This window comes from Lepisosteus oculatus, chromosome 9 (genome assembly GCF_040954835.1).
Source record: "Lepisosteus oculatus isolate fLepOcu1 chromosome 9, fLepOcu1.hap2, whole genome shotgun sequence".
In the NCBI taxonomy this organism is placed as follows: domain Eukaryota; kingdom Metazoa; phylum Chordata; class Actinopteri; order Semionotiformes; family Lepisosteidae; genus Lepisosteus; species Lepisosteus oculatus.
In genome coordinates this window covers 6263867-6290348 of record NC_090704.1, presented here as the reverse complement: position 1 = coordinate 6290348, position 26482 = coordinate 6263867, and the positions used below count along the sequence as shown (strand labels likewise).

Here is a 26482-nt window from a genome sequence, read left to right as displayed (position 1 = left end):
TATTCGATGACTAGCAGTGTCAATGTAATAATTAAGGGACTGTCTGCATTAATGCTGCTGTGTACCAGACAAACCTTATTCCACCCCAGGCGTTAGTATATGCCCAGTCCTGGACGTTTTGCTGATAAAAGTCAAATGTAATTAAAGAGTGATTAATTTGAAAAATGAAACCCAGTGCAAAACCTTTATGTCTAGATCTATGTCCTAACACTAAACTCAAGTGCAGCCTTAACTTAATTGGGGTATCCAAACCAGAAACTCACCCAGATCCAAAAAATATCATTATCATCATTCCTTTCTATTTCAAATCCACATTAAGTTATTAGTTTTCTCCTACACAAAATATGGACTAGGACCTATATAGCTAAAATGAAAATTCTAATTTAATTATCAGGTAATAAAAACAGAGCAATGTTAAACCTTCTGTAAAGGAAGACTTCTGTATTTTGCTAGAGTTAGATGGAAAGGGTGCAAGACATGGCATACCTTGCCCCAGACATTCTGGTACTTTTTATTTCTAATTAATCATCTTATTGACCTTTCTCATATTAAGTGAAGATTAAATGCAGAGTGGAACTCTAAAAGGGTTATGAAATCTAATTGTATCAGAACAAGTAATAGGTTTATTCCATGCTGAAAAAAAGAAGAAAGAGAACACAACGTTTCGGCCGTGGAGCCTTCTTCAGGCTCCACGGCCGAAACGTTGTGTTCTCTTTCTTCTTTTTTTCAGCATGGAATAAACCTATTACTTGTTCCTTTGCAGCCTACGCATGCTGACGCAGCTACCCACCTGAACTAATTGTATCAGTAAAGTTTTTTTGTGTGGGACCCTTTTCCAGTAGACATTTAATCATAAAGTTGCCATATCCCAGCTTTTGTGCTATACAATTATCAGTCCCCCTTGCCAGTGTATACTGGAAAGTACATAAGACTGAAAAATTAGTCAGGTGACTATGATTTTGTTTTCCCGAACTGACGTGCATGCTAAATACCATTGTCAGGCAACTCCTGAGGCCTAAACACTCAGTGACATTTTCTATTGTTTAAAAAATAACAGTATTCATTTAATTAAGCCCAAGGGAAGATCAATGCTATGGCTTTCCTTTTTTAAAATTGCTGGTTCTTTTACCTTGACAGTGGAAAATGAAGAAAGGACATAATGAGGTTTACAAAATATGGTACCAGCTTTCTTCATAATGTAAAGAAACTGCATTCACTAAGCTTTTAATTATTCACTGGCAGTCACACTAGCACATTACTCACTACAATAGCTTTATTTTACATGAGAGGGTCCAGAACAACAGTGTTAACATACTGTCTACAACAATATAGAGAAAGATTACTGCTCCAAATTAGGCCTTTCAACAAAGGTCTATTTAAAAAATGATATAATGTAGCTCCATTTTAAAGAAAGTGATAGCCTTAACAACATATTATTTTATCATATCAACATGTTATCATAAGGTCTACAGAAAAGGTCTTTACATGTTCATTTCCTTTATATACTGTAAATGTGAAGAGCTGAACAAATACAAAAAAAACAGGGAAAGGGAAATGAAAAACAGTGCAGTTAACACTAAAACAAGCAAGGCTGTCTCAGTGGTGAGCACTGTAGATTTGCCTCTTATATTTAACATTACCTTCTTCATGTAGTGTCAAAGAGGCAAGCTGAGCTGTTTTAATATGCATCCTCATTTCTGTAATAGTTGCTTTCATGTTATCAAGGACTTCCTGCTTCACCCTGCTGGTAAGAAATGTTATTTAAAAGAAATGTCATTTTCAATAGGTGAATTGCTTGCATTTCGGCATCCTTCTGTTCTCCACTCCTGTTGCAGAAAGTGGCAGTGCAACGTTGCTGTGAGGTGGGCTAAGAATGCCCACTAGAGGCTGTACAAGCAGAGCTACAGCCGAGAGAAAGGATCAATACAATGCGAGAAAGGCAGAGAGAAGGGGAGAGAGGGAGACAGTCAGAGCAAGAGCGCGGCACGGACCGCTCTGTCTCCCCATTGCAGCGCAGGCGAGCAGCAAGAGACGAGCCACTTAACGGAAAGGGGGAGAAGGGGCTGAGTTCCCCCCCACCTCACGGCAATTAATATTTACTTGCTGAATAATCTGGGAGAGGGGCATCCTCTTTTATTGTGGTGAGAAGAAGCTAAAAGGTTTGGAAAAACTACAGAGGAGAAATTGCAGTATCATTTGGCTGGTTTAAAGCTGAACCTGGTAAGTTGGGATGGATATAATAATACTAATAATAATACTAATAATAATAATAGACTGTATACTGTACATAAAGTGCCATCTTTTGAATTGCCAGGAGTCAATATATTACCTACATGTTGTGAGGTTGGATGTACTGACTGAGGGGTTTCTAATGAAAGGCAAAAACCTTAAATGTTTTTCTTGCAATGTAAGTATGTTTGTTGGAGGTGCACAAGTGTGCAGTATCAAGATTTAGATGTGACAGACCTCACGTGGCTAGTGTCTGTAGCATTGTGATTCTGTTTGTCTGTTCCTCTTTATGCCAAGTTAACTCTGTGGATCACAAATCACTTTAAGCGCTGCTCTTTTTTTTTTTTTAAGGTAACCAGATAGTTTTGTACACGATGTTGCCATTAATTCTCTTTTTTGGAATAGTCTCCATGTAGCAAGCACTATTCGGTCAAACTTTTCCAGCCGTGACAGGAAAAGGAAATAGCTAGGTAAAGCTCAAATGCAGGCAGAAGAAGTATGTGAAGATCTGTTTAACATAGAACATGTAAACACTGTGTGCTTGTTGTAATTAATAAGGTGAGCATACTGTAGAGAATCCTGTGTGGTAAAAGTTGTGAATTGCATTAAGACATTCAGAAACTTTATATTGTGGTTTCGCTTTCTACAAGTCACAAGCACAGGTACAACTACAGCAGTTTAGCCTCTCGTCATGCATCAGTGTTCCATTAAAGGCAAGGGAAAAGCTAGAGAACTTTCCTTCTTATTCATCTTGCTGAAAATTAAGATCATCTGTAATGTCCAGCAGTGATACATGTAATAATTAGCCAGACAAAAACATTGACTCAACTAAAACCCCACTCTCCTAAAGAGGATAAGTATATAAAAAAATTTGAATGCACAAGCTGTCTGATATGAAATCAGCTAAACCCATGATGTGATTTTACTTGGATTTTACCTGCAGCTGCCAGATATTCTATCATAACCTATAAGCCAAATAACAACAGAAAAGAAAACACAAGCACACAAATATACAACCTCAAAACTGTTATAGTTCTCACACACAGTACATTCTGCTGAGTAGATTTGTCCTGTCTGTATGACCACATCTTTACCACATTTTGAGAATGTTTCTTTCAGTGAGAGACTTTCAATTTCTAAAATACGAAACTGTAAATAAGATAGTAATTAGTTGAGTTTTCCTCTTCCGGTTTTTGGTTAAACTTGAAACAAAAGTTATTATTAATTTTGGGAGGAGACAGCATTAGTTTGATGCAACAGTTAAGTGGGAAATGCATATAAAAGATTGACTGTGAAATCAATTTACAAGATATGAACTACAAATATAGTTTAGTTTCATTATTTGCCTAAAGCTGGATACAATTACCAATTGTATACTATGGAGGATTTAAAGGGCAACCACTTACATTAAGTAAGACATTATTTTTTTACAATTACGTATATGTAAGTACCCATACATCCAATTGTATATGATCTAAAATGAGTGTAATATGCATAGGATAAATAGATAAACAGTAAGAATAATTCAGGATCATCTCTGAATTTTCTAAACTGATTTTGCAAAAGAAATGAATTCATCGCAAGAATGTTCAAATCTACCGGGGTGACAGGACATTCCTCTCGGAGGAATCTAGTCAAGTCATTGTGTGTTTTTTAGAAAAAATTCCAGTCACAGAGTATTGCTGCACAGTTGTCACCATGGAGTTAATAACAAACGTGCATATGAACTGGGAGAAATGGTGGCAGTAGAGCTTGACTTGTGTAAACCTCCGAACACAGCTGATCACAAATGACACGCTACCCATTCCTATGTGCAATTCATCCCCTTCATCCTCTCCTTTCCTCTCACGTCCATTCAAATACTTTCAGATTCTTTCAGATAGGCAATAACTCAAAGGCTTATGTCATGTCTCAGAATATTGATAACACTCTCTTTTATTTTACACTTATTCAATAAACATAACTCCTCTATGTTGCTTATAAACAAACACACCTGCATTACAAATATATTTCAAATGAGAGAGTAATCTAAATTCATATGGCATGAAGTTGAGAAGCAAAATTGATTTGGATTTGAAAATAGTCTTTGTCCACAACTGCAATCAGACAAACCTCTTTCATATCTATAGTAGATGACAATATAGCATTTGCGTACTTTAATTGATGCATCACAACCATAGGTAGTTGTTTAATGTTATTACCAACTGAGTGATGGCAAATTCTATTTTTCTCTGACATAGAATGCAAAATAAATACATTTTAAAATATATTACTTGTATGTGATATATTTGTGTTCAAAATCTTGTTTGGTGCATAACGATTAATAAAATTAACATCTAGTCTCTCACTGTGGAACAGGTAAAATACGGACAATAGCAACACAGAGGAACCTGTATGATATAATTTCTTAATGGTAACAATCCTTTGTAGTTATATCTTTTTTTATAATTAAATTTTTACTCATTAGTCCACTGAAAGAAACAATTTCTCTGTGAATTATTAATGTTTACTGTAGTGCCACTGGGTACCCAAACAAGTACAGAAGATTATGTTGGCCATAGTGGTAATGAATAATTTACAAAAAAGTTTTATTACTGGGAATTACTTCTGCATCAAAATGATTCTGTATGGAACATTTCTATTGTATTCATATGGTTTATTGTATTTGCATTCATACTGTGCACATCTTTCAATAGCTGTACAAATGAGAATGAGATTTTTCAGCTAACTGCATCCTTTCTGGACATTAAAAGATGTGTTTACTTCTGATACCCGATGAAGCTGTTTTGATTGTTTTGCTTTTAATCATATTGCACCCACATAAAATGTGTATGATATTTTTGTTAGCTTATAAATCTAGCACTTTCTGATTTATGTGCTACACCAGTGTAAAGCAGATTGTTTGTCACTGTGTGCCCTATTTATGGACTGAGAGATTACTGGGAGATGCTAGGAAGCCCACAGCCTTGAAATCCCCTAAGACAGACCTAAAGTGATATTTGTTGTGTCCTCCAGTAATACTTTCTGTAACATGATTCACTGACCCATGCTGATACTCAAAGATCCTCAGAAGGTGTCTGCTGTAAAATTCAGTTAGTTTTGTTGCTGGCAGATATGATTATAATTTTTTTAAAGCCTCAGTAACTTGAATCTTTTAAACTTCATAAGTGCTCAGCAATGTCCAGTAGTACATAGGAACAAACTGGCAAGCTCGTTCTGCAGAGTAGCACTTATACAATGACAGCATAACAATGTTTCCTTTGTCGACACAAGATCAAAGGCAATACATTTCACTTATATGAATATCCTTTGCTACAGGACATGCACAGAGTACCACCTACTATTTATTCATTAACCACGGTAGCTCTGATTAATCCTTTTGACAATTTATTTCTGCTTATCTAATCCTGTGTAGAATTTTACTTCCTTGTCAAGCTGAGAATTGTTAACATTTGACGTTCCATTTGATTCCAACATTTATAGCAACTATGCTAGTTTGTTGAATAGCAAATGTCAAATATTAAACACCATGTGCTGTAGGCATTTTTGGCTTGAATAACCAGCAGGGGGACTTAAAGTGTATGAGCTTGCTCAGATGTAGCCATTGAGAGTCAAATGTCATCAGCAAGGTCTGTGTTCAAACTACAGCATCTGAAACAAGAAAGAATTGGCCATAAGGGACTTGCTTATTGAATCCTTTTCACTCAACTAGATCCTGGTGCTTTTGGAATTAAGATGAAGAACTGAATTGAAGATGGGTTGAATACAATACATTTGTAAAAAATCTATCAGCACACTGTGGTCTAGTAAACCTCATTACTTATGGAAGAAAGCGGAGCCAATTTGTTTTATACAAAACTGACACCTGTCGGAAATATGGTTAGAAGAGATAGACAAAGGAACAAGTTAGCTGGCAACAGTCTAGTGGTGTGAAATCAGGGAATACAAGACAAATTAAACTTCAGCTCCGAGTTTGTATAGCAGTACTGAGGAGTAGAAACCAGCAATCAATGAGGAAAAAAAAAGACATTGCACTCATAAAAGGAAATATAATGACTGAAAATGCATTAGTTATAAACTAACCAGTGACTGCATTCATTGTGTTTGCTTCATTTGATCAGGCTGACCTATCTGAGCAATTGATTGAGCAACAGCCTTGATGGAAATAATAGAAAACATGTTCATCAACAACTACTGTATATAATAAAAATAAGTTCAGTGGTTCTGTGTGAAAATCTCACCAATTAAGCTGAGTAAATGACTGTTTGCACAGCAGGCTAAAGGTTCCTTGGTAATGGAGAGGAAACTATTAGTATGACAATGCAGAAAAACCTCATAATGGTTTATTTGTGAGAATTTTAGACTACAGTCTGAACTAAAGGAGCAGTGGCTGGGATAAGGTGCATTGAAGGTGTAACAGCTAGTCAGGTTACACTTCAAAAACTCTCAAAGATAAAGCAGTTTAAAGCAAATAAATTGCAAATAAGACAATGGTGTAGCTTTAGAATCTCTAGGAGTGGAAGAGTAGGGGTACTTTTACTGCGAAATGTTTGTGGAGTAAGTTTGTAGAATATAAAAACAGGTTATCTGCATAGTTCACGTAATTTACATGGGTAATACTTAAAACGTTAATTATTTTTCCTGGTTATTTTTCTGTTTTCTTTCTTCAAACTGGTACTGTGTCTTATTTTAAAGTACTTCCCCTGCCCCCCTCTGTATTTTACATGAGTGAAAAAGAAAAGACCTGAAGACACTCATTCGATATCCATTTATACACTGAAACAGCAACAGCCTTTTTAATGACATCTACAATTTTCACTTGGAATCCTTCTCAAACTGTCTGATTATAATGGCAGCTCCAAGTATGATCATCATACAATCACATTCAGACTGCTCCGTGAATTAAATTCTTTCAACAATACTTTGCCATTTACGTGAGAAGCAAATTCTATTTCAATTGTCCTTTTTTTTTTCATGGCATTTTTAATGTCTACTTTATACTGTAGCTCCTAGAAGTACAATTTGCTGGTAAAACAAAAACATTTGTTTGTCCCCCTCCTTGAAATCAGAATACCGATCTAAAGGGTAGAACGTGATTTTTATATGCAGTTTGATCACTGGGAACATAGAATTCTTATATAGTAAACTGCACAAAGTTGAGGTCAGCTTGTTTTGGTCTTTTAAAATCTATGTATTTACAGTGCAGGTGCTACTGTTATTCTCTGTGCCTGATATTCTGTGTTACAAGTGCCTGATATTCTCCGATGTCCTAGTGCCCTTTTCATAGGTACACTCAAGGCAATGTCAAATGGTTTCCTTTCCCAGGTGTGCTCAGATATGTGCTAAACTGTTATACTTTAAATGCCAGCCTGTAAAAGAATGTGAAAGCATGACAAAGCTACGTTCCCTTCCAGGTCCTGTCTCTTCGTTGAGGAAGAAGACAGATGAAATGTCCCTGAGGCTTCCACACAAGCCCCCAAGCTGCAGAAAAACATGTTAATAGATAAAGAGATTTCTATGGGGAGATAGCTGTGCAAAAGTGGAAGTGTTTATGGTCTGAAACATTTGAACCTCTATCTCTATAGACCTACATTACCTTGGTTCAATATAAACCCTGCATAGTTACACATACTGTATCTGACTGAAGGGCCCATGTCTTCTCATCAGTTAATTAGGAGTACAGATCTGTAGTAATTCAGACGTCAGGAATTCAGCATAATTCCTACATGCCATTTACATAAACCTGATCTCCTGGAATCTTGAGTATTCAGTTTGATCTCTTTTTTCTTTGTTGTTGTTGTTAGACTCACTTGCCAAGACCCAGCAGTGACAATCAAATGTGCTGCATGGGCTTGAATAAGGGTAACTATAGCTCTTGGTTGTGGACTGATTTGAAACAAAACATACAGTATACAGTAGCTGCTCCAGTGATGATTTAGTTTTTCTGTAATTATAATAAATTGTTTAATTAAATCAATATGCTTGCACTTCACTGAGTAAATTTTAAACCCATTACTGGTGATCAGGTGATAATAGAACTTTAAGTGGTCCTCTTTCTGGCTATGCATAAGGAGGGCTGTAAACAACTTGTGTTCTGTTGCTTTTGAAATGCTGAGTCATAGAGGTGGTTTAGTTGTAGGGATGAACCAGTTTTACTGGCAGCTCTGAAAAGAAATTGCTACTACTGTATTTCCTAAACTTCACAATCTTGTTCAGTCAGGGATGTTTATCACAATGGCCTGTTCTGAACAAAATGCAAAAGTGAACCATTTATGTAATAGGAATAACTGGAGACAATCGGGGTGACTTTCAAAGCTCTTTGTTCTCATTTTATAATGTCAAATAACCTATGACTAAGAAGCAAAGATCGGTATTGAATCTTTCTTGATTTCTGCTTCTAACATTTTGAAACTTAAGATAAAGATAGAAGCAATTTTTGCCTGAGAAAATCACCCTGAATGTTCTAATGCTGTGCGCACAGCAATTTTGGATACACAATTCCAAATGCAGGATGAACACAATCATTCACTCATAAAATATTATAGTTTTGGCAGCTTTGTGCATGTAAAAATAAATATTTTATTCTACTACTTTATTTAATGCCTTTATATTTGTTATGGTCAGTAATCCTTCCTAAAAATGCCTTCTATTTGCACTACATTGAAGAGATGTCACCATGAGTAGTCATTGACAGAGAAGCTTTTGCAAGTCTTCAAGGGACAGAGCCCCAGTTTGTGACTAATAAGCCAGACATCAAATGTCCCCTGTATAGAGGCTACAGGTGATATGTAAACAGGAAACAAATGGCTCAGTGTCCCCCTATGGTATTTAATATTAGCAGTGCCAAAATAATTGAAATGAGCATTATAAATTATTTCAGGGCCATGAATTACTTGATACAATTTATTTTCTCATAGCTTCTGGGCTGCAGAAGTAATTACTACTGGGACGCTGATTAATTTTACCCAATAATTAAACAAACATCATTGATTTTAGAGTTAGGAGTCCTGACAGACATGCCCCAGCCTCTCTGAAAAGGCCACCTCTATCCTCTTTGTGGATCCCCTGCAGTTGTAGGGCAATCAGATAAATGCAATTTGTGTGATGAAAAGCGCTCATTCTGTGTTAGACAGGTTTGGGTCACAGTATTACTGTATCTCAGAGTTTGGCATTTTAGAGGTTCCTTTTATTTGTGATTAATTGATTGCTGAATCAATAGGATATATTCTTATTTGTGTAAAGAGAAGCAGTATTTGCTCTGCAGAAATCAGTCTTTATATTTTTATGGTCCATAATGGTCCATACCATTAGCTGTTTCAGGACTTTGACAATCCCATAACTGTTATATAGTGAGCAGGACCCATCTGTGTGAGCAGATGGATGTTGCACTCCTACGTAGTGCTGCAGCCTTGCCAGGTTTTAAGAATTTGCTTTGCTGTCAAAAGACGTGAAAAAAAATTTGTAATCAATATCCCTCACTTGCTTTTTAAGGCCTAGCCCATTGCTATGGCCTCTTTTCATGATTCATAAATTCAGTAATTATTTTTAGCTTTTTCTTGGATTTCCTCCAATTATTACAGTAAAGAAATATGAAGACTGTGATATCACTTCAGATCAATTTGACTGTACTACTGCATTTGGATCTCCAAAGTTTTCTTTTGCCCTTTATGTATTCTGTATTTAATGCATACATAATTCATAAAACGTACTTTTATGCTGTCCGTTATTAATTTTCCTATCTTCCTTTGCAGTCTCATCTTTGATTTTGATTTATACACATACAGCAACATTCTCCAGTTCTAAGATGAGACTGAATCCATTCCTCTTTCTCTTCACACAAATAACAGATCTTGGTCTAAACCAATGTCATAGAACTTGCAGAGTCATTGGCTTCAGGTATTAGGTTGACAGTCTTTACTAAGAACCATAAAGAATGAGCCCTAGGGAATGAGCTTTAACATTGAGGACAAGGAGATTACTACTTGACTCACTATGCTCCTGCTTATACAATGCATGTAACTATTAGCTCAATACCTGAGCATACTAGGAACAGAGTAACACTGAAAGATGCCTTTCAAACACTTACATATGAAGTGAATTATTTCTCTATAAGTCTCTTAGGAAAACAAATAGGTAATGAAATATTTTTGCTTTTGAGCATAATATAGCTTCCGGTGGCCTTGGAACTAAAATTTGTCAGACATCCCACTACACTACAGGGCATCTTTCTGATGAAACCAGATCAGAGAAGCCAGCTGGAAAGATGCCACTCTGATCCATGTGCTCCAGGAAACCTACACAACTTCTGTTCCATTGGTAAAAAAGAATGTTCTTTACCGCACCCATGCAGAGACATCAGCAATACAAAAGAATTGCAACTAAGCATCTTCAAGGAACATAGGAGCATATATGACATGGTATGCTTTTTACTTTATGATACACAATATGGAACATCAGCATGGTTTCTGTACAGAAAATAGATTAGTATTGTTAGACACCACAAAGAAAACCACAGATGTGTTCTGGTAAATCAAGACATGATCTCTTTATTTCAACAAAGGAAGGCAGACAGACGAAGTTAACTGGTTAAATTGATCTCTCACTCACTTTTCTGAGGACAGCAGCAGGCTTTTATTCTTGAAGATTAGCACAATTTCCATCACCAACATACGTTTTTATGATTGGTCAGTAGCAGTTTGTTAGCATATAAGTTGTAAACAAGGTCAGAAAGTGAGACAGTCAGGTCAGCCTTGGACAATTCACCAAGACCCCTAATTTACTAAGACCCCTGTTCCCTTTCATGTTGCTGAATCAATCATAGTATATATGAATTACACCTCCACTCAAGAGATCTTGAAGAAGCTTGGGACAGCTGGGAATGTACAAAACAGACAACAATTCTTGAGGGCTTTATTGTTAACTCATAACAGGCATAGATTCCTTCAGAATCCAAAAGAATATAGGAGGTGGCAAAGTTGTCAGCATTTTCACCTCACAGCACTGAGGCCAAAGTTCAGTTCCACGGGTTCTATCTGTGTGCATATTCTCCTGTTCTTGCATAGGTTTCCTCTTGGTGCTCTGGTGTCCTCCCACAGTCCCACAGACATACTAGTAAGCTAATTGGCTTTTGATAACATTGTCTTGAGTTTGAGTCTTTGTGTGCCCTGTGATGAACTAGCAGCCTGTCCAGGGTGAATCCTGCCTTGCGCCCTTTGCTGGCTAGGATAGGCTCCAGCTCCCCCATAACCCTGATGGATGGAAGAATATAGGATTAAAAAGTTTGCTCCAAGACTGATATGTTGTCTTTCTTCTTAACTGGCTATGCAAAATAATTTAATTCTATGGCAAGAACTTTTGCATTAGGGACGACTTGAGTTTAGAGGGTATTGTGCTTGAACTGTGTCATCTTTGCTCAGTTATACAAAGGATGAGATGCTGTATGTGCACCAACTTTCAGAAAGCAGGGTTATTAACTTCAAAGTCACTCTTCTGCGCAAGGCTTGAATTTGAACAAAATTTGAAAACTGGCAAGCTGCAGTAATTACATCTGCATACACTGTATATATAAATATTTCATTATATAGCAGGTCTTTGTCAGGTCAGAAATACTGTGGACCAGTTCTTCCTTAGAGGTGACAAGGTTCAATGTCCTAGTGAAGAAGTACATGTTGTGTTTAATACTTTCAGATAGTCCCTCAAGATACTGTACATAGTAGACATTAGTTTATCATTCCAGATAAAGACTAACTGCAGTTGTTTTAATCCATCATAGTATGTTGAATACACAACAAGATCCTTAAAAGGAGCGTACATAATTTATTTTATTTTTTCTCACATTACAACATATACTGTAATCATATTTCCCTTCTTTCTATTTTGAACTCATTCAACTTCATTGTATACTGTATTTGTGTGGTACAGTAAGATAACATTTTGGTTTAAAACTGTAAATGTGTAAAATTGCTGACTTGCCTGTTCTTCTCTTGACTTGGCTATTCATCTTTGTTTTTTATTATTTTATACAAAAGAAATCTTCAAACTAAGAATTATCTTTTTGGGGTGTATTCCTGCTTTTATTGAGCAAAGCAATGTGTTTCTTTTATTTTTGCTTATGTAGGACATCTGAAATCTTAGCTCTCCTGATTTTTATGCTTACTGATTTGCATTGGAATAGTCATAATTCAACATAAAAACATGCTAAAAACACATAACACAACAACAGCATGATTCATTGTTAATGTAATTCTCACAATGCACGGTAAAACTCATAAATAAAAATCGATAACAAAGCAAATCTTTTCTGTTGAATTCAATAAATCATCTGAGACCCAGTGCAGGAATTCTTTGAGGGTAAACATGGGAAAAAACTAAAATTGTAGACTGTTGTCTCTGTAAAAGTTTCTGCAGTAAGTATAAAAACATTTTGTCTCTCCATTTGATCTGTGTGCAGACATTAAACAATGGATATCCCAAAGCTGACAAAGGCCATAATGTTTATCTCACTCATTTGGTAGTTTAGTAAGTGCTCCTACTGTAAAGTTTTGTCTACCCATTTCTTGAAGGAACTCGAGTCTCAACCACATGAATGGAAAAGCTTCTCCAGATATGCACAGCTCTTTATGTGACACATTCCCTATTTTCCCCACCCTAAGAGGGAATTATTTTGGACTCCTGTTGCGACACTACATCCTTGCCTTGTTATTGAGTCTGAAATAGTCCCCTGGGTTGACCAGATCTATACTCATTAGAATGTTATACACTTGGGTCAAGTCTCCTCTCAAACATCTTTGGTTTTGAATGAAGGGATTTAACGCCTTTAACTTGACCATACAGTATATGACAAACCCCTCAGACCAGAAGATTTTCTTATTTCTGTTTTTCAAACTCTTTCCAATATTACAATATTTTCTTTGTGGTATGCTGATAAGAATTGAGCACAATATTCTAAATGAAGTCTTGCTTGTCCCTTATTTTCAATTCTGCACTTTTTGCAATATACTCTACCTTTGTCTTCTGCTGCTTGTTTACTCAGAATCTACATTAAGATTAGTTTTGCTGCTTTTCAAAACTCAGAATCATCTCATGAGCTATGTGTCATTCATATTCCTAGTTCGTGCATGGAAAACCTTGAACATTTCATTTAGAAAAAAAAATGTATTTGTCATTCCCTTGCCACAGTTTCTGTACTTGCCACTTTTCCCAATTTTCATAAAATCAGAAAAGTAGCTTACTTTGTCAGAATCCAAATTATTGATCAACTTCAGGAAGAGAGATGGGCCTAAACAAGATCCCTGCTGTACACCATTTCTCACATCTTGCACAATTAAAGTAGGATTAGTTAATAAATTATTTATCTTTGTGCAGTGCATACATTACCTTGGATTCCTATTGCTTTTAACTTCAGTAAATACCTTTATTGAGGAACATTATCAAAATGTTTGTGGAAATCTACATTTATAATTAAATATACTTTAATGTTAAAAATTGTTTATGCTGCTTTTTCAACAAATCTTTAATGTAATTCTTCCCTTTCTAAATCTATTTGTCTCTTAAAATGCTGTTGTTTCGCATGTTTTCTTCTAGTTTTACTTTAGCTATGGTTTCCATTATGTTTCCAGTAACAGAAGTGAGACTAATGGGTGTATAGAGATTCAAGCAGAGAGCTGTATCAATGTGCAAGCTTCACAAAGTCACAAAGGTTAATTTAAGGCCGACAGCATGGAGTGAACCTTTACTTATTTATTTGGTCCTTGGTTTACTGGTTCAGTTACAGTATGTCCCCCTTCTATGAATTGGTGTTACATTTGCAATTCTCTGAGCACAAAAGGTGCTTTCAATGATACTGGGCAATGTCATTAGTTAACTGTGACCAGGATTACTTTAAGATATGGGTGCTGTTGGCTGAACAGGTAGACTTGAGTCGACTAGAGTATTGAATTGGCTTTAAGTGCTTTGAGAAGCAACCTTTAAAATAAAGTTTATTACTATTATTATTATTATTATTATTATTATTATTATTATTATTATTATTATTATTGGCTGCCTGTGTAATTGCAGCTATGACTAGTTGGGCAGTTGTGAGCCTGCATTGCTGTCAGGACTAACCCTACTGATGTCACCAAGGGACCTACTGCACAAACAATGCCAAATGCATTTGACATGTACAGTACATTGTGGAAGAAACTATGGAGAATCCTAATCCACTCCATGGTGGTATTAGCATATAATGTACAGTGGAGGAAATCCCTGTCATGACATTTTTAATTGGCTGTTCACATATAATTTGCTTTGCTTTTAGAAGTGACTTTATTTCTGCTAAAATACTCCAGACAATAAATATGAACATGTTCTCTCCCTGAGCTACACCTGAGCTGTTCTAATCCAACCAGTTTTATCATAATTTAGAAAAGGACTAGTAAAATGCTATTACAGATGATGGTGCATAAAACCATAAAATTGATTAGATAAATATTTTAAGAAAATATTTCAGAAACTACACTAATATTACTGAACTAGCCATGCTTGAAATTAGGTTGATTCATCCAGTCATTAGACTTGCAGGACAGCACTCACATACATATCACCCCAATTTCTTCTTGTAGTTCCTTAGGGAAGAGGGAGCCCTGAAATTTGATTCCTCTCCAGTATGAAGCACTTCTGAAAAGGTCAGTAGTTTTCTCAATGGCCTGTATTACTCCAATACTGCGTGTCATTTATGTCTGATAACGTACATCATTAAAACCTTAATACATCACTCAAAGGGAAGATGCAGGTTACAGCAACTGACCTCAATTTAAAAGAGGGAAAACCGTAAAAACTAATGTACATTAAAGGGTGACAAAGAAATTCTTTCAATATTCAGGTCCACACTTCACTGATTCTTAATTCTCTCCCCACACACAGCATAAATGGTACCTTACACTTTTTTTTCCCATTTGAATCCCAATATTTTGTTGAAACTGGGAAATGATTTTGACAGCCTCCTTATGTTTTTTAGTTCATTTATTCCCAGTGGCTGAAACTGTAAGTAAATCATAAGCTGTTTTTTTGTATAATACCAAGAAATCTAACCCTCACACCATCACTGAAAAAAGGGTTCGTATTTCTGATACTTCATGCCATTATGCTTTGTGGCTATATTCACTCAATAGGCCAAATTAATTTATGACCTAATTTTTGAAAGCTTTTTAGTAGTAGATCTAAAGGAATATGAATTGGATGCATGGACTGTATATTTTTATTACATATTGAAAACATAAAAATGCGACTCGCAACAAGGAAAGTATGTCATATTAGGACAGTTAGTTCTTTCTTACTGCAGCAAAAGCTTTGATAGTCTAATTTTGTGTTCTGATACAGAAAGCACATTCGGGTATTATTAATCCTTCAAAGTTACAGATTTCCAATTTGAAAGGATACTATATATACTTTGGATAAACTCAATAGGCCCACCATCTTTACATCACCCTACAACAGTGCAATACAATTTTAATTAAGGAAGTATTTAACTTCAGTATCACATACAAACGATATATAGTAATTTTGGATTGTAATGAAAAATGTTTTATTAAATAGTTTATTAAAATCTGGTGACTCATCTGGTGATGAAGGACCTTTGGTTATACAGTACATATATTGAATAATCTTAATGTATTACTTAAGCAGATTCTTAATATAAAGTGTTACCATAGATTTAACAGCAAACAATGTTGTACACTCAAGGCTAAAAGTCCTCATTAGAAACTGTATGATGAACAGCACATTAAAAATGATTAAAGTAAAAATACAATTTTGGCAAATCCTAAAAGTGCTGTAAAATGAACTCTACAAAATGGGTGCCCATTAATTGAATGCCACCCAAGTAGTGGATTACAGCTGTATTTAAGGGAGAGTCAAGGGTACTAGAATATGTGAGGTGAGCTGCAGTGCATGGGCAAATATCACAAGTATCGGGCTATATGTAAAAAATACCAGATGTCCTGGAAACAGATGCAGAACAAATCTGATGTCCTGAACTGATATGCATGTCCACAAACAAGCAACCAAGTTTACTAATCCCTCTAATTGTAACCTAGCTGACTTTGTTAAGCTTCAGGTCAGGAGATTAGAAAATGATTCAAATGCTGAAGATCGCGGATTATACTAATGAAGAATGTCTGGTATGAAGCTCATTTGCTGTTTACCTGAGGATGAGAAAATATTAATCCTTTAATTCTCTGAAGGGGATATTTCAGAATAAGCTGTAAATTATTTCAACATATCATCAGTTAGAAGTGCAGTTTAAAAAAATGGGTTGATTAAGAACTCTCAAACACCTGTTTTAAGCAGGATTCATTACATTTGCATTATTATCCAAGTGCACACTTACATTTTAAATACAGGGACTTGCTAAAAATTACATTGCCTATTTAAAATGCAGAGTTCCCGGCAGAATTGCTTTCTATATTCTATTTAAACTTTACATATCTGCATTCCTTATTGCTATATATTTACAAGGCAATTTAATCCACTTTAAATGTGCATAACCAGGAGAGTTCTTTGAGGCAGTGGTTTTAATCTGGTACGTTTGAGATTTGCTTCATAGCCTGCAAAGTTGACCTGACAATGTAAAAAAGGGAGCATCCACCTTGGAATACTAATAAACTCTCTTGCTCCTGCATTTTCTAAGAACTGCTGTGTTCTTTTGTGTGGCCTGCCACAATTTGTAATAGTAAGTCCATCAGTACCACTCCCCTTCTAGCTCTGTTAATGAATGCCAGTAATTTCAGTCTCTCAAAAACTAAATTCTCAAACAAAGTGCTTTCTTATGCTTTCTTTTGCAAGCTGACATCCAAAATTGGCACCTGCCATTAGTATAATTGATGGTGTTTATCTCCGAAAAAGAACTGGGAGTCCATCTATCTGATTTGTATATATATTATTTAAATTCTGATTTGGCATTTTATCCTTTGTGCAAAATAAATTAAAAAAATGTTATGCTTGATCTGTGCCTCTGCTCGAGGCAAGACATTTCTTAGTTGGCGTTTGTTCTCATTCGTATGCCCGGAGTTTTGCCAAACACATCCCTAAAAAATAACAAAACCTCCTTGTTCACTGTGCCATATCTGTCAGTTATTGTGTACAGTCCTGCCAGGAGAAAAGCCTGCCATTAATAGTCATGTCCAACTTGTTATCTTACTCTAAACACTAACAGAAAATGGACATATGTGACAGAGATCAATAAGTATCTCTTGGTAGTAGGCAAAAGACAAGTACATAACTGATGGCATGCTCCAGCCACTCTCTGGGGACATTAATGCTGACTTAACTAGCAGTGTGACCTTTAGAACTAGCTATCATGTTCTTATTGCATTTTTTTTACCAAGGTTCTGTTCTAAAAAATCAGCATTAGCACAAGAAGAAGCCCTTATTTCTTGTTGGAACATTGGAATGGGTCCAGTCATCTCAGAACTTGACAGTCAGCTGCTCCAAATTGAAACAATTAAACCAAATGACAAATGTTCTTCTTTGGAAACATGGGGACCTACCAGGAGAAACATCTCTTGAGGCTTGAGAGATTCAAACTATAGGTATTTGTCAGCTTTTAAACATGGGAAAGGCTAGGGGAAAAGTACTGAGGTGGTGACATTACAGCAACTGATTTGCACTATATTTGCACTATTTTGAGAACTACATAAACCATTTTGCAAAAGCCCATTGTCCTTATTCAGGAAGAGTTGTTTTTGTACAGTTAGCATACTTTTTGACCGTATTTTTGGTTATTTTCAAAATTGAATTACTCCAGTCAAAACTGTATACACCTTTTTTTTCTTCAAATTCTTCATCCATTCGTTATCAGACAGCTTTTTTATCCTGGTTAGGGTCATGACAAGCCAGAGCCTACTGGAAGTACAGGACACAAGGTAGAACTCCCCACTACTATCCTTTAAAAATGAAATACAGTGTAGAAACATGTGCCCAAAATGAAAGAGAACAGCAGTGTGAAATAGTGGGTTGATCTCTGGACTTGTAATTGGAAAATTGTCGGTTTAGATGCTAGATGAGGCACTTGCATTGTATCTTTGACCTACTGAAGATTGCTCGGCTCAGCCTCAGCCAAATTAACAGAATTTTTCTTAATCAAAATAGGAGTACAGTGTATGGGCAATACTGAATCCATCTGTAGTTCACTTATTAATCAAAAATCTGTGAACTCACAACTTATAAGCAACTTATGTATTTCTGTGTAAGAAAACATATTGTAGCACGCATAACACAACTTACACCAACACCACTAAGGCATTACCATCTCATCTAGTATACACCAATCAATTGATCTAGCTCTCTACTGTGGAGAATTGTAATTCTTTTTTTTTTCAGAGAAATTCATGCATATGCTTAAGAAAGTTCAAATAACATCCAGTGAAATTCCACAGCATAACCCTAGTAATAATTCTTAACAAACATATTTTGTAGCAAATTATTTCCCATGTATATGGTTATTTTGTTTTTCAGGTAAAATGATATTTTATAGGTTAAAAGTCTTCATATTGCAAACAAAAACCTTAAATATTGAAGGCAACTATACATACATACAAAAAAAAAGCAAATGTCCAGCGCAGAAACTACAGACACATTTATTTAAAAAAAACATTTCCTTAAATAAGGTAAATTATAGTCCTTCATTCTGCTTAATTCACCAAGTGCTTCATTTTAATTAGCCTAATAGCAGTGTTGTTACTTATATTAATGAAGCTTAAGTATATTTCCCTGTTCATCCACACTAATGATACTACTGAATCTACTTTCACATACAGAACAGATAAAGTAAGTACCTTTTCTTCAGTCTTTGTTAGACTTCAGTCTGCTGTTGGGGCTGAAATTTTCATGTGATATTTCATCCCCATATTTTGCGACCTTTCACACCATCTGTCAATGCAAGGAGACTGAAATATAATTACTTTACTAACACGATCAGAGCATCTTCTGCAGAGGGCCCCATTGAAACCCTGATAGCAGGTGGTGAGCTGAATTAATATTCCGTTTAAGTCTGAATAGCCTTTCTTTCGGGAATAGAAAATGTGCTCTGATTTCCCTTTAGTGTTTTAGGGCTCATCAGCATCTCCCTATCAGGTAGAGAGTGCTATCTTTTCAATTATGGCAGAATCTTCAGCCTGTTGTTCTGGCTTCTTTTTTAAATGCTGTTAAAGTAGTCAATTCTTTTGAACCATAAATACGTGTATGCCTATTTATAATGCTGTGGATTTTAAATGATTACATTACTGTCAACCCTTATCCATTATGGCTATAATAGTTTTGATTTTCTGGATCTAAATCCCTTGGCATTACATCGCTGTTTTCTTAAAACCTGAAATAAAATGAACTCTAAACACCTAATTGACAAGATCTGAAACTCTGGAAAAGTATAACAGACAGTGTTTGTATAGTAATGACCCTGATTATTAAATTGACTTTATGGCTGCTACCTACTGTACATACCAACAGACCAATGGACATGCCCCTGCCACACACTGACCTAGTAGGGCTATGAGCTCTACTGTTTAATCCCAATAGATGGTATGTACATAGAAAGTACAGGAATGGGTAATATACAGTATGCACAAGATACAATTCCTGTGGCTCAGGGCAGATGAAAAGTGTACATCAGCATTCAAAGAGTTAACTAATTTTTTCCCCCAGTTTGAATTAGGTACGAAGAAGATACACAATCCATTTTCTTTCAGAAAATGCTAATTTCCATGCAGACAAATGTAAATGTAGATGGATATATTCGCTTTTTAATTATGCAGATGTGATTTATATGCATGCAAATCTCTGTATCCTTCGTAAACAGTTCATTTATTATTGTTCTGTGAGATTAGTTCTAAACTTCAGTTTGATAGCTTCATAATGTTGATTCAGTCTAGCTTTTACATTTTATATTTCCTCTGCTGGTCCAATTCATTTCATTCACAGATTGACATTTATTTTTTTTCCAAATTATTTGCTGTTCTCTACCAATGGTTGAACTCAGAATTTGGCCATTTATATTAATGTACCTTCTGACGTCTCACAAATGAATGATAAAAATAGAATCATTAATGGAAATGTCATTTGTAGCGAGTGGCAGGATGATGATTTTATGAAGAATGTCAATGCATTGTGTTGAACCCGACATATTACCAAGACAATTAACTGCTTTCTTTACAAGGATCTCAGCTCTCTATTGGTGAATTGGTTATAACATGGTAAATTTGTTCATGGCTGATATCCTCAGACTGTAAATTCACAACAAACTACATTAAAGTTAATGAAATCTGGACAGGGACATATTCTACTGAAGTCAAACTGACCAATAGCAAGATCCAGAGTAGCCCATTTTACCTTTCTTATTTCTTTATAAATACATTTATATTGTAGGCTGTTGGAATGAATATTTCTGAATCAAAGTGTCTAAATCTAAATGAACGTCTAACATCGAATGTCAGTATTGAAAGGCTTTTTCTGTTCTTAACATAGATATTTTGAGATCGTGAACCCTCCTGTCCTAATTGTTACTATGGAAACTTGTGAAAGGCCCAGTAAAGGATGAAAAGTGCGCATGGGGCCTCCAAAATCAGGTCTGCTATGTCTCTATAGGTTTTCTGTTGAGTACTGTGTGTACTGTCTCCCCACTGCTTCAAGGCAGCCGTCTTTCAGGACGTCGGAATACAGCAGCTGCACCCACTTTCTGGCCAGACCTTATGCTCCATTCAGTTTCCATTCCTGGCTGTTAGACACAGCTGGCAGAGACCCTGGCTGGAATGGAACATGCGCTCAGCTGCCTGGCTTTAAAACCAAGTGACTGCCTCTGTCTGCCTCTATTTGGGGATGTCCAAAACATTTTGATAAATAACCTTCATCCAATGACTAGTTTATGAAGTTGGTTGATTGGTCGGATTGTACATATACAGTATTAAGGTTTGGCAACTCTTAATGTCCTCCTTTTCGAAGATTACACACTTCCAGAAACACATTTTTGTGTGTGTGGATTTAAGTAGTTTAGCCCTTAAGCACTGCTGCTTAGACCTGGACCTAACAAACTGAAATGAAGGATGTCTTTTATCAAGCCGTCTTCTACTGTTTTATTGCTGTTCAGGAGATGTTGTCCTTCCTTGAGACAAATGGGGGCACTTATACTATATGACTCAGCTACAGGTAAATCACTCTTCATAAAGCATTTGATGCCTTAGCCTGCCGGGTTCTATTTGCCTGTTTTGCGTTGTCTTGACACAACAACTCCACAAGACTGATTGATTTTATATATCAAAATAAGGGAACTAATAAGACAGAACAGAAAGGTGTATACAGTATTATCAAAGCCCCCAGTTTAACAAGAGTTCTGTGGTCAATTTTCTACCATCCCTTTTGTGGAATGTGTAGATAATTCCCCCGTAATGTCGGCTTCAGAGATTCGATCCAGTGGAAAGTTGTTCTGACAGGAAAGATAAGTGAGGCCTTCAAGCACTAATAATCCCTAGTTTCTGCCCTCTTCAAGCATGTACCTCTGAAGTTAGAATTATTTTCCTGCTTTTATCATTCTTGGTGTGATCTTAATTCAAGAAAAACCTCCAAGAAGAGAAATTGGAACTGATTAGAAATAGACAGTTATGTGATAACAAATGTCACAACGATTGTAATAAAGATAGCTGGCTGAGGAAAAGCCATTGCTAACAGATGTGTTGGCAGTTTAGATCAATCGAGATTGGAACAAGCAGAAGGTGGGGAACTTTCTAACTTACTGGCAGACTTCCAGTAGGAGGATGGGACATAATTGAAGGAACATTACTGCAACAGACTTATTGTTTAGCGCTCTTGATTTTGTTGATCCAGAATAGATTAGTGCACAAAGTGAACTATGTACTTTAAAATGAGCAACAAAGCAGTGAACATTACTCATTCAATATATATAGATATGTTCAGAAGTAGACCTAGAATAACATACATCTTGACTGTGCTCTTACTTGCTATAGTAAAGACCATTTCTGAGCCTAGCTGCAGTAAATACCTTTAATGCAGTTAACAGTTTCTTTTGAAAGCTCATATGCTAGAATTTGAAAAGAAAAATATATTTCATCCATAATGAAATTGAAAAAATATGGCACGTTGGCCCCTAGAAATGGGTGAGAAATTAGTAAACATGATTAAATCAGATCAAATTTGCACCAAATGCTTGTATATTGAGTTCAAATTAATGTTTTCAAAAACAAATTCAAAGAAATAATTACTTCAGAACAGCAGTGATAGCAAGTGCTGTGATAGAAAAAATATAGAAAATGTTTTCAACATTTTCAACCAACATGAGATATCAACTTGAGGTCTGTTGCCTTTTGATACAGCCTTACAGCCTCCTCCTCTTGTCCAGCTTCTTGGATTGTTGTCTGTCTTTAATGCCAACAGCTGCCACTAAACCTGGCACAGAGTTGTAGTAACAATAACAACAATTTTTTTTAAAACAGCCAATGTTTGAATTCTCTGGAAGAGTTCTGTCCTCTCTTAATTACTGTTTCACACCCACTTTTTTCATTTGTTGGCTGTCTGCATCTTTCTCTATTTGGTGCTTTCTCTTAAAACCTCCACTTTCCCCTCTGTGCCACCACTGGGAGGTATACACTTTCTGCAAACGGATCTGTTGTGTGATTCTGTCCACATTTCCTGGCAGCCAGAAACATCACAAAATGTATTCTGCATCTCAGGGAATCTACTATTCTCCTTCTCAGATAAGCTTCATCAGAGTGATGTGATCCAATTCTCTCTTTAATAGTTGTTCTCAGTTTTGAGCAGGTGTCGGCTCCTTTTTGATCATTTAGCTCTGTTTACTGCTTTGTTTGTTGCACATTTCTTTTTTTTTTTTACAAAGTCTGAGACATTCATCATACAACTTCTATAGCTTTCATTGTAGAGGAATTGGAGAGAAAGCTCTGAGAATTCTCAGCTGCTGTAATCATTATTCATTTGATGAGAAAGCCAAACTTTAGAATCCATGTGGGGGAAATCTAAAGCCTTCATTATAAACGAAACTCCGTTTTGTTAACAGTTTATGAAATACCTCTTTTTTGGTGACTTATCAGGAGTCCAAAGTGTGATGTTCATAGATAGGGAACTGAAATAGTTGCACATCAATGTTCACATTGAGCTCTTAAAGAAAGCTTTATTAATTGGGTGGTAAGTTGAAAAATTGAGCTGAATATAACCATGTATTAAACCCGAAACAGAGGGGGATTTTTAAACTCTCGCACATTATGTCCCTGTGGATTAGTCTTTGTATTTCTCAGAACAGCTTGTAATTACATTTAATAACCTCCTCAAGGAAAGAAATAAATCAATCTGCAAAGAGATAAGAAAAAAAGGGTCTAACCTGTAAATATCTTCAGCTGGAGAAAACAAAACAGGACAGTGTTCTCCTGCAACAAACCACATGAAAGTAAACATTATCTATTGTAAGATCTGCAGGAGGGCTTTCCTTCATCAACATTTCGGGATAGAAACTTGGGAATCCAGAGAATGATCTCAGAACAACAATTGAGCTTTATTCCATAATAATATTGTGGCTCATATTGAAAAAAATAACCACTTTTTAAGCTTGCCTTGACCGAAGCAAAATGTGATACAGATGCAGCCATTCAAAATACATATTATACAGATATGTTCAGTAGAAAACCAAAAATAAAAATACATCTTGTTGTCAAAACAACATTCCCCAGAATGCAGTGGGAAATAACATACCAACCTCAGACACCTGTCCGGCTGAAGCACTGTATCAGAGAGAATGACAGATGGATTCCAATCAAACGGTTTTGAATAGCTGCAGCAGTACATGCAAACAACTGAAATACTACTAGTGTGAATGTTTATGAATAATGTGGAGTCATTTGGCTAACTTTTTAGCACTGTTTATGCAGGCAAGGATTTTGAGAATTGTTCTAGAAGTGCCAGAGCAATGGGTTATGATTTGACAGCACCTAGACATATTCTGATGCATTTCTTGTGCATTAGGATGCATTTGAAATGCAGGAAAGGTGTTGGTTTTTTGTTTCCATGAAAATTTAATTTTTCCCAATTTTGTCATTTTTTGTGAGCCCCATGCCTGTCAGGCAAACACAGTCAACACTTTTGAAAGTTTTGAAAACAGCCTTTCTACATGCTGAATCCTCTTATATTTTGTTGTTTAAATCAAACTAAATGGAAATTATATCCAAACTTTTGTGGTAAATGTAATCCTAACCCGTAAATGGCAAAAACAGGCTCATTTGATATGGCATTTCTGCAGTATTATTTAAAAACCTAAATAATGAAGAATTAAAATAGAATTAAAGCAGATACTTTAAAGTAATGAAATACTGCTAGTGTGAATCTTTCTGAACAATTTGTACTCATTTAGCTAACTTTTGTAGCACTTTCTGCAGATCAGGATTTTGAACTTTGTTCTAGAAGTGCCCGAGCTAGGGTTAGGGTTAGGGTTTGACAGCACCTAGACATATTCTGATGAATGTGTTGCGGATTAGGATTCATTTGAAATGCAGGAAAGGTGTTGGTATTTTGTTTCCTTGAAAATTTAATTTTTCCCAATTTTGTCATTTTTTGTAGGTTCAAATAGATTCATTTACTATGCCATTTCAGCAGTAGGTTTCAAAAACCTAAGTAATGTAGAATTAAAATAGATTTAAAGGTAGATGCACTTTAAGTAAAGAATTATTGCTAGTGTGAATGTTTCTGAACAATTTGTACTCATTTAGCTAACTTTTGTTGCACTGTTTCTTTAGGCCAGGATTATGAGCTTCGTTCTAGAAATCACTGAGCTAGGGGTAGGGTTTGACAGCAGTTAGACAAATTCTGCTGCATGTGTTGTGCATTTCGATGCATTTGAAATGCAGGAAAAGTGATGGTTTTTTGATTTCATGAAAATCAGATTGTTCACAATTGTGTCGTTTTTCGGGAGCCCCACCCCTGTCCGGCAAACACAGTCAACACTGGAAGTTTTGAAAATGCCTTTCTTCATGCTGAATCGTCTTATTTGTTGTGGTTTAAAACAAACTAAATAGAAATTATATCCAAACTTTTGTGGTAAATGTAATCCTAACCCGTAAATGGCAAGAAACAGGCTCATATAATATGCCATTTCAGCAGCAGGTTGAAAAAAACGAAATAATGCAGAATTAAAGCAGAAACATTTAAAGTACTGAAATACTGCTAGTGTGAATGTTTCTGAACAATTTGTACTCATTTAGCAAACTTTTGTAGGACTGTTTCAGCAGACCAGGATTTTGAAATTTGTTCTACAAGTGCCCGAGCTAGGGTTAGGGTTTGACAGCACCTAGACATATTCTGAATCATGTGTTGTGCATTAGGATGCATCTAAAATGCAGAATTGGTGTTGGTTTGTTGTTTCCTTGAAAATTAATTTTTTTCCAATTTTGTCATTTTTTGTGAGCCCCACGCCTGTCAGGCAAACACAGTCAACATTGAAAGTTTTGAAAACAGCCTTTCTAAGAGCTGAATCCTCTTATATTTTGTGGTTTAAACCAAACGAAATGGAATTGACATCAAAACTTTTGTGGTAAATGTAATCCTAACCCGTAAATGGCAAGAAACAGGTTCATTTAATATGCCATTTCAGCAGCAGGTTGAACAAAACGAAATAATGCAGAATTAAAGCAGAAACTTTTAATGTACTGAAATTCTGCTAGTGTGGATGTTTCTAAACAACTTGTACTCATTTAGCTAACTTCTGTAGGACTGTTTCAGCAGACCAGGATCTTGAACTTTGTTCTAGAACTGCCCGAGCTAGGGTTAGGTTAAGGGTTTGACAGCACCTAGACATATTCTGATGAATGTGTTCCGCATTAGGATGCATTTGAAATGCAGGAAAGGTGTTGGTATTTTGTTTCCTTGAAAATTTAATTTTTCCCAATTTTGTCATTTTTTGTAGGTTCAAATAGATTCATTTACTATGCCATTTCAGCAGTAGGTTTCAAAAACCTAAGTAATGTAGAATTAAAATAGATTTAAAGGTAGATGCACTTTAAGTAATGAATTATTGCTAGTGTGAATGTTTCTGAACAATTTGTACTCATTTAGCTAACTTTTGTCGCACTGTTTCTTTAGGCCAGGATTATGAGCTTCGTTCTAGAAATCACTGAGCTAGGGGTAGGGTTTGACAGCAGTTAGACAAATTCTGCTGCATGTGTTGTGCATTACGATGCATTTGAAATGCAGGAAAAGTGATGGTTTTTTG

The 26482-nt window shown here is 35.9% G+C and overlaps 1 protein-coding gene across 4 annotated transcripts in view; it reads left to right on the top strand.

Annotated features, from left to right (window-relative positions):
* The first annotated feature begins 1918 nt into the window (after window positions 1-1918).
* The window catches only part of tnr (tenascin R (restrictin, janusin)), a 193603-nt gene continuing 169039 nt past the window's right edge, over window positions 1919-26482 (top strand). For 2 of the 4 annotated variants that reach the window (XM_015355368.2, XM_006634720.3), the window contains exon 1: window positions 1919-2220. The gene's annotated coding sequence lies outside the window, so the exon portion shown is untranslated. Of the gene's footprint in view, window positions 2221-14831; window positions 14895-26482 lie in introns of all 4 variants that reach the window. The other 2 variants (XM_015355363.2, XM_015355369.2) reach the window with 2 other exon arrangements.